At 41.6% G+C, this 13536-nt stretch overlaps 3 protein-coding genes and 1 long non-coding RNA gene across 7 annotated transcripts in view; 3 read left to right on the top strand and 1 right to left on the bottom strand.

The window, feature by feature from the left end:
- The window catches only part of LOC145433515 (uncharacterized), a 112488-nt gene extending 110291 nt beyond the window's left edge, over positions 1–2197 (bottom strand). For both annotated transcript variants that reach the window (XR_013913122.1, XR_013913123.1), the window contains exon 1: positions 1286–2197. This is a non-coding gene — a long non-coding RNA (uncharacterized LOC145433515). The remainder of the gene's footprint in view (positions 1–1285) is intronic.
- Positions 1–13536, top strand: part of LOC145432990 (uncharacterized) — a 299451-nt gene that overhangs the window by 185154 nt on the left and 100761 nt on the right. The window lies entirely within an intron of this gene.
- The window catches only part of LOC145433211 (uncharacterized), a 109023-nt gene that overhangs the window by 49952 nt on the left and 45535 nt on the right, over positions 1–13536 (top strand). The window lies entirely within an intron of this gene.
- LOC145456733 (kelch repeat and BTB domain-containing protein 3-like) overlaps positions 7498–13536 on the top strand; it is a 120243-nt gene continuing 114204 nt past the window's right edge. Inside the window, exon 1 of one of the 2 annotated variants that reach the window (XR_013920694.1) lies at positions 7498–11809. The gene's annotated coding sequence lies outside the window, so the exon portion shown is untranslated. The remainder of the gene's footprint in view (positions 11810–13536) is intronic. The other variant, XM_080334975.1, reaches the window with a different exon arrangement.

The raw sequence follows: 13536 nt of genomic DNA, 5'->3' as shown, positions 1-13536 counted from the left end.
TCAATGTAAAGACCAACACCTCCGTAAGATTTCTTTGACTTCGGTGCCGGAGTATACTCGAAGTTGTAGCCCGATATATCAACGTTTTGCGTGGGTTTGGTTGAAAAGTTTATTTCTGAAATTGCTACGAAGGTAGGTGACTTCAGGTCAACGATAAGGTCTTTTAACTCATCATGGTGGGAATTAGATTGCAATCCTCTGATATTTGTATGAATCAAACTAATTTGTTTACCCTTCGGGGCTTGCAGAATTGATGCCGTCTCGTTGATCGATATTGAGTTACACTTTCTGATCAGTGGGAAACTATTCTTATTCGTCATGATTCCGAGTTGACCCAAATTCCCATGTTAGCTTGTCAGTGAATGGACATTATGCGTTCGCGCAGTTCGAATCGCGTCACGCAACGCTGGCTTAATCCAATTATGAGGGCGAAGAGCGCTACAAATAGCGATTTTACAGTAGCATATATCGAAATATATTAGCACCAAACCTTTGGATGAATAATATCAAGTATAGAGTTTCGGTTCAAAATTGCTATGTATTTTGTCCAACGGTTGGCGAAGCTGGGTCCAAATCGGTATTGATTGTCTGACGGTTGGTGAAGTATTGCAGCCAATGGCAAATTTCCCGATGTAGCAACCACAGTTCTGTTCAGTCTTGATATCCTATCTCCAAATGATATATCCAGTTCATCAAACTTTTTGCGTCTTCAGCCGATTTCTTGCTGTATCGTTGGTGTATCAATTTGGTTGGTGAAAATTCTGTCTATCTAACTCGATAAATCGACTTCTTGTCTTCTAGAATCCTGGATTTTCGCCAATTATCATAGCTACATTACGGGAGCGCTAGAAACGCGTCCGCTCACCACGACGCCACTAAAGTAGGCTAAAAGCTGTGAAATATCAAAGGATACGTTCACCGACAGTGCAAAATCTACGATACAAACGAAATGCAGACGTCAAAAAATTTTTGACTCAATTAACAATTTTGACATGTCAAAAAAAATCGCCCTACTTATTGAGGAGGGTTGGTTCGATTATGTTCACAATAAGAGCAATTCTGTTCACAATAAGAGCAGTCTCATGTTCACAATAAGAGCAGTCATGTTCACAATAAGAGCAGTCTCATGTTCACAATAAGAGCAGTCGTTGTTATGTTCCTGATCTTGTTTGAACAATAACTCAATGCGACGAGGTTGCAATAAGAAATCAGTATATTATCAGCAGTATAACTTAACGGCAGGCGACACGATCCAGAGTTCAGTTAAATGAAAAGACCCCGAGACAACAGAACACAGGGTATAAATACAAGCATGACACACGAGGAAATAATGATTGGCTGAAATTACTAATCCTATAGAAAGAAAGAGTTCTACGACACCGAACGTAAATGCACGAACATAACAGTCCTCCCCTGTAAGTTAGAGGGTTGCCCACATTTACGGTCTATAGAAATCGGTGGGTTTCCTATTTCTAAGAGGATAACGTCTGCCCGACGATCGAGCAGGACTAGCTGCAGGACGTTGTGCCCTATTCCTAACCAATGGTTGCTCAGCTTGGGACTGTTGAGGCTGAGCAACTTCCTGTGTGGCTGTATCATGACCAGTGGAAATCAAGCGTTGTTGGAGTTGGTTTTTGTGCCTCCTCCAATACCCATGATCTGTTTTTATGATGTACACAACACGCCCCAGTATTTCCGTCACCACGCCAGCAACCCACTTTGGTCCGCTTCGGTAACTGCGAGCGTAAACCGAGGAACCAATCTCAAAATGAGTGACTGATTGTCTAGGCGTAACGGGTTTCGATTTGTCGAAGGGCGAGCACAAACTTAACAAATTGCGCGGCTGCCGACCATGTAAAATCTCGGCAGGCGTTTTCCAGTCTATGCCCGGGTGCGGTGCACATCGGTACGTAGCGAGAAGTGTTTGGAGCGCGAAGTTGAGATCTTTTCCCCCGTCGCAATTTTTTATTAATCCTGCTTTCAAAGTCTGGACGAAACGCTCCGCTTCCCCGTTCGAGGCAGGGTGAAAAAACGGTGATACGATATGGCTGATTGCCAAATTAGAGCAAAACGTATCGAATTCATTCGATGTGAATTGCGGCCCGCCATCCGTAACAATTGTTATGGGCAAGCCTTCGATAGAGAAGACTTCCCTCAAAGCGTTGACCACACACAAGGTTGTGGTAGAACCGACATTCATTACACTAACGAAAGGATATTTCGAATGCGCATCGACGATGACAAGAAACATTTTATTGTTTATTGGACCTGCGAAGTCCAAGTGAATTCGATCAAAGCTTTCAGACGTTTTAGGCCATTCGCGATACTGACGATCAGGCGCTTTCATTACTTTGCGGCAAGCGTCGCAACTCTTCACGAGATTTTCAATGTCGCGATTAATGGAAGGCCATGCGACGTAACGTCGAGCCATCTGCTTCATTTTCGCGATACCCCAATGTCCTTCGTACAACAATGATAAGACTCGCGAGCGAAGTGACTGCGGAATTACTACGCGCTGAAAACCATCAATATTGAGCATGACTATGTCTTCGTGCAGAGAAAGCGAATGTTTGCGAGTCGAAAACCAAGAAAAATCATCAATGTGCGTCTTTGGATTCCAATTACCATGAGTGACAGATAATTTTACTAGTTTCATGGTTTTGTCCTTCAGCGTCGCGTCGCGAATTTCATTGCGAGTTAACGGCAAGCCATCGAATGCCATATTAATAGCGTGAACGATCTCCGCGTTTTCACGAGTTTCCAGTTCGTCAAACTCAGGGTCTGGGCCTTTTGGTAGGCGAGATAAACCGTCGGCGTTTCCGTGCTGATTAGTTGGTTTAAAGCGAATATCGTATTGGTAAGCCATGAGCGTTAGTGCCCATCGCTGTAAGCGTTGCGCTGTAATCACGGGAATTTTCTTGTCCGGCGAGAAAATAGCTAAAAGCGGTTTGTGGTCCGTTACGAGCGTAAATTTTCTACCATACAAGAATTGACGAAATTTAGTGACTCCGTAAATGATTGACAGAGCTTCCTTCTCGATTTGGGAGTAGGATTTTTGCGAATCGGAAAGTGTTTTGGATGCGTGCGCGATCGGTCTCTCTTCGCCATTGTGCTCGATTGAGAGGACAGCGCCAATTCCGAATTGAGAAGCATCAGTTGACAAAATGAGCTGCTTGTTTACATCATAATGAGCTAACTGCGTAGCGTCGATTACGTCGTTTTTGAGAATGCGAAAAGCTGCGTCACAGTCCGTATTCCAAATGAATTTCGCGTCTTTTTGAAGAAGGCGGTACAAGGCAGCGGCTTTATCCGTGAAATTAGGAATAAACGCGCGATAATAATTGACTTTGCCCAGGAATGCCTGTAGCTGGCGAACATCCTGAGGTTTAGGCAACTGTTTGATTGCTTCAACGGATTTGTTAGACGGGCGTTTGCCGTCCTTGTCGATTATGTGACCAAGGTACTCGATACTACTTTTGAAAAATTCACACTTCGCGAAGTTGACGGTGAAACCGTATTCGGTGAGGCGCTCAAAGAGTAGCGATAAGTTGCGAAAATGATCGCGTTCATCAATGCCAGTAACGATTATGTCATCGATAAAACTAGCAACACCTGGTAAGCCGGCGATCATGGCATCAATACAACGTTGAAAATTTGCGGGACTAGATGCGACTCCGAAACACATGCGTCGATAACGGAATAGACCGAATTGCGTGTTGATGACACACAAATTCATCGCATCATCATCTAATTCTAGCTGAAAATAAGCATCGGCAAGATCAATTTTCGTGAAAATACAACCACCCTGTAACTTGTGAAGGATTTCATCCAAGGAGGGCAGGGGATGTTGATCTATCTGAATTTGTTGATTCAATGCTTTGAAGTCACCACAAATGCGTACTGATCCATTTGATTTAGTGACGGCAACAATTGGTGCTGCCCAATCACTGTAATTGACTGGTTCGAGGATACCTTGATTGACTAATCTATCCAATTCGGTTTGAACAGCGATTTGCCTTGCGAAAGGCAAAGGGCGTGGCTTGTTAAATACGGGCTTGGCATTAGGTTTCAAGTGAATTGTCACCTTTGTCTTGGTGCATCGTCCTAATACATTAGAGAAAACGGAGGGAAATTTGGACTGAAAAGATACCAATTTGTCGTTCGAATCAGAAATGTCAATAGTATTACATGATTGCGATTTGACCATCTGCGAGGAAATTGCATCCAAAGCAGACGTTCCCTTAGTGGTCATGGAGAAAGCATCGCTCCAATCAAGACCAAAAATGTTTTGCCCACGGTGTTCGTCGAGAACCACCAATTTTAAGCCAACTCGAACTTCAGAACCCACCTGCACGGTTACAGTGCAAATACCTTTCACTTTCAGTGGCTTGTCGCCATACGCTACGAAAGAGCAATGGTATGCTGAGAGTTTCGGAGAGCCCAAAGTTTTGTACCCAGTCAATCCCACCATGGCGGAGGGTGCACCAGTGTCCCACTGAGTCGGCAACGGAATGCCGTTGATGCTGGAGTTGATCCAGAGCTGGTTTCCTACGCGTCGATATAGTTGATCGATGTCGAAAGAGAGGAGCGGCACTGAGCAGAAATTGACGGATGTGACCTGTTGCGTGATGCTAGGTTTGGTAGACATGCACACAGGTTTGATATGACCTTTACGACCACATTTCTGACATACTGAATGTCGATATTGACAGTCTTTTCTCTGGTGATCGATGAAACAGCGGCTGCAGGATTTCAGTCTTTCCGGGAAGTTGCCCTGAATGGATTTGGAAGGTTTTTTCCCCTTCTGATAGCTTCCAGTCATTTTGTTGACGATGGAAGTATCTTTACCGCTACTCTGGCCCTGGATAACCCTATCGGTTTCCAGCGTTCTCACGTGTGTTGCGGCTACTTTGAGAACGTCGTCGAGGGATGGATTTGGTTTGTGTTAGACAATGCCGTCTCACATCCGCGTGCGGCGTCTCTTTAATGATGAGATCGCGCATTAGCTCATCAACGTAGCTCTGATCACAGCCATCTCTTGAGCATATGAAGTTGCAATCCTTGGAGATTCCGCGTAGAGTTGCGATCCAATCGGCGTACGATTGTCCCGGTTGCATTTTACAGTTGTAAAATTCGTACCTGGCTGCTTGCACATGAATTGAGTCCTTGAAGTGTGTAGATAACTTCTCAGTCAACGCGTCGAAGGTTTGCGCACTGACATCAGCAGCACCAAACAATAATTACGTAGGAGCGAGTACGTTTCAGGTCCAACCCATGAGAGTAGACACGCTCTTTTCTTCTCCATGTTGGAAATGCCGTAAATTGCTAGGTGATGGTTGAATCGCTGCAGATACTGGTCCCATTTCTCCTTTGATTTGATGAAAGAATCAAACTTGGGAGCAGTAGCTTCAGATGTTGACGCACCGGGACTCAACCTCTGCGCTAATTGCGATATGGCTTGCTCATGCTGCAGCTTTTGCTGTGCCATATCTTCTTTATGCTGTGCGCGTTGTTGGTCCAAATCTTCCCTGTGCCGAGCATTTTGCTGCTCCATATCTTCTTTACGCTGTGCTTTTTGATTTGCCATTGTTTCATGTAGGCTCGCCATCATTGCCTGCTGCTTCTCGAGCAGCTTCAGTATACCTGAATCCATGCTTTATCTTCGTCGCAGAAATAACTTTGAATCCGACTTCTGACACCAATTGTTATGTTCCTGATCTTGTTTGAACAATAACTCAATGCGACGAGGTTGCAATAAGAAGTCAGTATATTATCAGCAGTATAACTTAACGGCAGGCGACACGATCCAGAGTTCAGTTAAATGAAAAGACCCCGAGAACACAGGGTATAAATACAAGCATGACACACGAGGAAATAATGATTGGCTGAAATTACTAATCCTATAGAAAGAAAGAGTTCTACGACACCGAACGTAAATGCACGAACATAACAGTATTCACAATAACATCAGTCGCAGCACCACCATATCCCCCGGACATGATGTCCGAACACCCCCAGACACGATGTCCGAGTGTCAACGCAGTTCGAACACACTCCTGACATGATGCCCGAACACCCCCAGACACGATGTCCGAGTGTCAACGCAGTCCGAATTCTCAGAACACACCCCAGACACGATGTCCGAACGCCCCTTCCCCAGACACACCCCAGACATGATGTCCGAATACCCCCCCAGACATCCTCCAGATCGATGTCCGAACTCGCCACGCCCCAGACATGATGTCCGAGTGTCAACGCAGTCCGAAGACACCCCAAACATAATTTTATGAACACACCCTAGACTTGATATTTGAACACAGGCCGGGGCATGATGTCCGAACACGATTTCCGATTGGCAACGCAGTGCGGACACACCTCAGTCATGAGAGAGAGAGAGAGAGAGAGTCTTTATTTTCATCGAACCAAAATACATAACAAACGGCAGTGATGGTGGTACAGAAAATATGCGTGCACAGTATTCGGTATTAGATAGGAATGATCGATAAGACCATGAAGGTCATCTAGTCTGATCACACCAGCATCAAACAGGTACACTTGACTCAGAACAGTCTGGCTGTAAGAAATGTTTAGTTAGGAAAGGAAAATAGAAAAAAAAATTAAACAATGGTAGCAAATGATCAATGAAGCAATGTCTGGGCGAGGTAGGCAATAGTGTTAGTGTAACGACAAGAGGTGATCAAGTAGGGCTTTTTTGAATCTATTATAAGGCAATTCACGGATATGTGATGGTAATGCATTCCAGATGATAGGTCCCGAGTAGTCGATAGATCTCTTAGTTAGGTTGCTATTGGGTTGGGGTAAGTAGACGTTTCCTTTAGACGAAGATCTCGTGTAATGGGAATGGACATGTTTAGCAGGTATGAAAAAGTCATCAAACACAGGAGGCAGACTATTGGAAAAATAAGACATGATGTCCAGAGTGTCAATGCAGTCCGAAGATACCCCAGACATGATAATACAATAAGAAGAGCCATGTTCACAATAAGAACAGTCTCATGTTCACAATAAGAGCAGTCATGTTCACAATAAGAACAGTCTCATGTTCACAATAAGAGCAGTCATGTTCACAATAAGAACAGTCTCATGTTCACAATAAGAGCGTGGTGAGTTCGGACATGGTGTATGGAGGATGTATGGGCGGTGGTCGGACATCATGTCTGGGGGGGGGGGGGGGGCATTCGGACATCGTGTCTGGGGTGTGTTCGGACTGCGTTGACACTCGGACATCGTGTCTGGGGGTGTGCGGACATCATGTCTGGGCTGTGTTCGGACTATGTTGCCACTCGGACATCGTGTCCGGGGGATATGGTGGTGCTGCGACTGATGTTATTGCGAATACAACGACTGCGCTTATTGTGAACATGAGACTGCTCTTATTGTGAACATGACTGCTCTTATTGTAAACATGAGACTGCTCTTATTGTGAACAGAATTGCTCTTATTGTGAACATAATCGAACCAACCCTGTAGTACTTATTAGTAGTGAGAGTGTGTGTGCTTGTAACTGTTTATGATTCACAAGGAGCAGACATTGTGCAGTCTGCAACGGTAGGCCTATAACATAGGCTACAAGCTGTAAAATATCAAATGGTACGTTCACCGACATAGCAAAATCTACGATACAAACGAAATGAAGACGTCAAAAAAATTTTGACAATTTTTGACATAACCCTTCAATTTTGACTAATCATCTTTACTTCAATAACAGGGCTTCACTATTTCATAATAATCATAGGATCATTCTATATAGACTATTGTGTATGATTGACAATCATGGTGCAGATTGTGTGTCCAAATGTGGAGAACCATTCAATGAAGATGATGGAAGAATTACATCGAATGAAGCAAGAGAACGATCATTGTGATTTCACAATTCAAGTAGGAGATGATGTCTATTACACTCACAGAAATGTATTGTCGGCTGGTTGTGCTTATTTCAAAGCGATGTTAAAGCACGATACCAAAGAAAGTCGCGAAGGAATAGTTGTTTTGAAAGAGGTTGATTCTATGTGTGTGAAAAGCTGCATCGACTTCATATATTCGGGTAAATTTGAGATTCCTGATGAAAAGATGAATGATCTTCTTCATGTCGCAATAATGATGCAGTTGGATGATGTGAAACAGGCAGTATCTGATGTGTTGGAGGAATCAGTTGATGTAGAAAATTACTTTTCCACAAGAAATGTCGCCGATATGTATGGACTGGGTGCCGTCTCTACGCGATGTAGAGTATTTTTTCATGAAAATATCATGGAAATATCAAACCAACCTGACTTTGGATATACTGAAAAAACTAACATCCTCAATTATGTGAAGTCTGAAAAATCTAAGTTATGTGAAGAAGACAAACTAACATTGTTGTTCAATTGGGTTGAAAAAAATGGGAAAAATCAGGAACATTTGCACAAGTGTCTGGAAGCGGTCAAGTTTGATAAAGTCTCTCCGGGATTTTTAGAGTGTCTTTTGAAATCAAACCAAATTATCAGAAACGACTTTGGATTGTACAAGTTGATCAATAGACATCTTTTAGAAGCTCCAAAAGAATCGCACAAAAAGTATGAAGAAATTGGCGATGATGAATTGATACTTCTTTTTGATGATGAGACAGATTGTATCCAATCCTTCAATCCAGTAACTGAGAAAGTAGAGAAGTTCCATGATGAGAAGTTCACGAATTTAAAACAGTTCTCAGTGATTTCTCTAGACTCGTATATCTACGTTTTATGTAGGAATAAATCAGTTCATCGACTCAATTTTCAGAGCAAAAATTCAAAATGGGAAAGGATGAAAGATATGATTTGTGACCATGGACCCATTCCTCGTGCAGTTCCTTCGTTGGGATCAATATTCGTTGTTGGAGGAAGTGTTTTTGAAGCAACAAGTCATGTGGAAATATTTACTTCCCTCGTGAATCAATGGATTCAACTAAAAGACACACCTACAGCGATATGTGATGCAAGTCTCGTATCATTGGATGATTCCATCTATTGTATCGGAGGTTCACGACAAGATCATGTCATAGTTTCTTCATTCAGCAGACGCAGTTCATCCGCATCAGAGTGGGTTGATCTCGACCCAATGAGATATCCTGTTTGTGCGAGTGGTGTTGTTGCAGTTGATCAAAAGATTTTTGTGATCGGTGGATGGGATGGAGGCAAGGAACTCAACAGCGTAGAATGTTACAATGTTACTTCAGCTCAGTGGACTTCATTGTCTTCTATGAATGATCGTCATTATCGAGTTTCTGCGCATCACATTGACAAGTGCATTTTTGCAGTAACAGATGGAGAAACTTCTGATGCAATTGAAAAGTATGATATATCGCAAGACAAATGGACTATAGTGAAGCCAAAAGTAGATCAATGTTTTCCAATTTACAAATCCATATTTGTTAAGATATAGATTGCACTCAACTGAGCAAACTTGTGCAATTATTGGATTTTCAGTTCTTAAGCGAGTGCATTAGGGTACTTCTAATGCAAATTACTCTGACTTGGAGACAGAATCTGTGTTTGAAGGTTTGGAGTTCGAAATGGACAGTTTTTGACCCTCAAAACCCATTCCCTGGCCACGCCATTATTATTAGTAGTGTTGACGCCAAGCTAGCAATAGCTGCAAGAACGTCACACAACAGAACACCAGTATCTCTATTCACGCTAAACTGCTTGCTTTGAAATTTGCATCTGTAACTACTTTTGGCCATAAACCAACTGGATTGGTAGTTTGTACAAATCTGCAGCCGAGACATGAATAAAAATATCACCTCATGAAGCTATATGCATCATACGGCAATTGCGTTCAAGATTGTGCATTTTTTTTGTTTCAAATCGGCAGAACTATTGTGCATTTTTTTGTTTCAAATCGGCAGAACTTTGTATCCGTATGTTCAATTTTTCATATAAACTACTTTTCGGTAGATTCGTATCATTTGATGAATGTGATAGCAATAGTAGCCAGTAATTTTGTGGAAATATTCTTCAAGACTTGTACAAAAGTTCATAATCATGCCAGTAATTCTAGTCGAGCAGCCCATCATATATTTACTACCTTACCCAATATAGATATGGTTGTTCGTTTTGACGACTTGCACAATTGATCCCTCTAGGGTGATATGGCCCTTATCAGGAGTTGGGAATCTATTGTTTACAGTAAGTCACATAAGTTTTACCCTTCCAATAATTCAGTATGAAATAACCCACTGCATTCAATGATTCAATCAGGGATATCTAGAACTAGAACTATCTAGAACAGCGTTTCTCAACCGGGGGTCCTGGAAGCATTTTCAGGGGGTCCGCGAAGCCTCTAAATTTACGAAATAGTTGATAACCTCATTTTGAGTTTTTTTATTTAGGAAAATCACAGTTTCGCTTCATTACTAGTAGAACTCACATAAACAGAATGACCGTCTGATAAGAAATATCCTACTGCGCAGACTCATTTTAATTGCTAAATTGCCAATAGCTTACTGATACAAATATTTTGCTGTATGGAGGTGTCTTGTTGGAGATTGTGTAAAAATAAAAAGTTTGATTAGTCAATCATAGTGACTTGGAAATGTTTATAAAAATCCTTTTTCTCCTGTGATATTCATAACCATTTTTCCATAATAACTTCAAGATGAGCTACTACCATAGAAATGACAAGGCTGGACGGTATATGTTCAATGAAAAAATTAGTTTGTCAATTTCGGTGCCATATTTGTTGCTATCACACCCAAATGTATCGTCGAAAGCGTTACGTTATGTTACGTTATTACATTCGCCACCACCTCTCTTTGTGAAAACGGATTTTCAACGCTCGTTTATACCGAATTGAAGGCGCTTATTTTCAAGACACGCTCACGCATTTCAAAATATTTCTCTTCAGAATTTCCTTCAAATTAATAAAAGTATTTCCAATTTCTACATAAATAAACGGCTAGCATGTTTTTCTCAAGAATCGTCAGTGGTCACTTCGTTGCTGTTTATTGCTATCCTATACAGTTGTTATTTGCAGGGGCCAGAAAACGGTCGCACGATAAAAGAGGTAAATTTGAAGTGAATCTTTGGGGCGGTTGCAGAGTTCGCTTTGAAATATAAAGTCAACCCTATTTCTACAAAAATAGTACGATTTATTTCCAAGAAAGGTCATTTTGTTGCTTTTTATCACTACCCTACAGTTATCATTTTCAGAAGACAGATGACGATTGCATGATAATTGAGCTAAATTTGACCTGAATCTTCGGGGGGTCCGCGGGGTCCGTGACGGTTCAAAAGGGGTCCGCGAAGACAAAAAGGTTGAGAACCACTGATCTAGAAGTTCTAGATATCCCTGGATTCAATGCATGAAAATTTCAAAAAATTGTGGATGTCTTCCTTGTTGAGCCACTTTTTGAGCCAAGTTACAACTTTATATCCTAGTACGAAATTAAATCGGATGTAATTTTGATTTATCTTGTTGTCTTTATTGTGTGTCATTATTTGTTTGCTATCCATGATCAAGAAATCCGAATTTTTTCCATGTTACTTAACAAACCATTTTGATTATGAGGCGACTATCGGCAAGTCGTTATCTACCACATCTTGTACGATAGCCTGGTTTGAGCAACCTGTGGTGTATATACAATACATTCATTGATGTTACTTTTCATAACCACTCTTTTCAATTTTTTACAGTGGATTGCAATCACAATATCATAACTTATAACGATGGGAAGTGGCTTTGGTGATAAAAGAAGTTTGCATGACAATCTCAATCAGTTGGAATCCGACATGCATCAATGTCTGACAGTTCAATTCGGGAGATGAAAGTGAGTAATTCTGAATTTATGAATGATTTTGGATTCGATTATTTGCCATCAATGCTAAGGTGCGGTGGGGTGTTTTGAAATGACACAATTATTCTCAATAAACTCAATTCAATCACAAGTAACGACCTGATTTTGGGGTTACCATACGTTCTCCTTTAGGAAGGATTTTTCGTCCTTCTTCAGGTTTTTAGAAATGTCCTTCGAGGACGAGTATATGTCGTCCTTTTTAGCAATCGGTCCTCCTTTACAGCTTTTATAGCTAGAAGAACAAACATATTCAACTGAAAATCGACATAAATAACCTGAAATAGGCAATACGGACGTTCGAGAGAGTCATTCGGAAGCTACATGAAAGTGGGGATCTTTTTTTAGTGAATACCACAAAATTCAATTAAAAATTGGGTAAACCAGAAGTCTAGTAAAAGTGATGATCTTTTTTTGTAATGAACTCAACATAATTTCCAGTGAATATAGCAAATTCTGCTGCTTTCAGTTTTGTTCTGAAACTAAGTTTTATGATTTGGTAGAAGTGTCCTCCTTTCCCGACTCCAAAGCATGGTAACCCAACCTAATTTTTATCTGTAACAACAGGTAACACATTGGTTGACTCTGACTGTAAAGTTCAGATTTGAATAGTTTGTAACCCGGTGTATCCTTTCTTTATCATCACGGGCAAGGATTTTCTATGCATCAGATTCAACCAAGTTGTAACTTTAATGCTTGAACTCTTTTATGGGATAGTTGATTACATCGTTGATGTGACATTGGGCACAGGGCAGAGTCTAATAACCAAAGAAATCTTCCTACATGCTGGTACCGGTAATCTACTTCTGATCTAATTTGTGAACCGTTTCTATGGTCTAATTTTAATTCTAATCCACTTTCTGGTTTTCCTGTAAATGCTACAGGAGAACTGTATAGTAGTGCGAAACGAGCCATGCTTGCTCTACAGCAGTAGTTCCCGTTGGGAATTGGAAGGTTTCTGGTGTGGAATTGACCCATTTGGTAATGACTGCATAGGCTACAGGACAGTCTACATCAGTGGTTCCCAAACTTTTTCGGTGTGAGGGCCAAATTTAGAATTTAAGAGTACGGTCGGGGCCGCACGAATAGCGAATACCAAACAGTCATCGTGGCTATTTCGGAGTAGTTTTATTGCCCTGACGAGATTTCAAAACTGTACACTGTTTACCGCTACTTATCTGCTGCATTGGGTGTCCGTTGAGTGAATCAGATTTTCCCGCCTAAACGTGCGAAGCGCGAGAAATTTCTTTCGTTTCATGACTGAATCGGTCAATATGATCGGGAATTGCATGTATTGCTATCAATTTTCATCCTGTCTCTGTTCACGTAAACTGATTTACCGGTTGACCTAAGTGAGGTGTGTTTGAAAAGGTATAGGCCCCCTCAATAGTAATTAAACCTCTCCGGGGGTATACCCGTTGGCAGGAACGTAACAGCACTTCGTCAGGATACCAGGCTCCTATAGGGTGATAAACTGACCCCGCATCACGTTGTTCGCTTTTGCCACGAAATTAAAGTTGTACTGTTTAGTGAGACAGCGCGACGCGGAAATATTTCAATAATTCATGATAAAATCGGTGTATAAGATCGGAGATTGCATCGTTGTCGTCTTTGCCCACGTAATCAGATTTACCGGTAGAGCTGAGTGAGAGGTGTCTTTGAAACTGCAGACCCCCTAAAATTAAACATCTTCGGGCGGGAGA

The sequence above is a fragment of the Botryllus schlosseri genome, chromosome 1, assembly GCF_051294905.1.
Source record: "Botryllus schlosseri isolate E-star chromosome 1, Bs_hap1, whole genome shotgun sequence".
NCBI classification, from domain to species: domain Eukaryota; kingdom Metazoa; phylum Chordata; class Ascidiacea; order Stolidobranchia; family Styelidae; genus Botryllus; species Botryllus schlosseri.
Note: the sequence above shows the minus strand (reverse complement) of the source record. Positions and strands in the feature narration are given on the sequence as shown.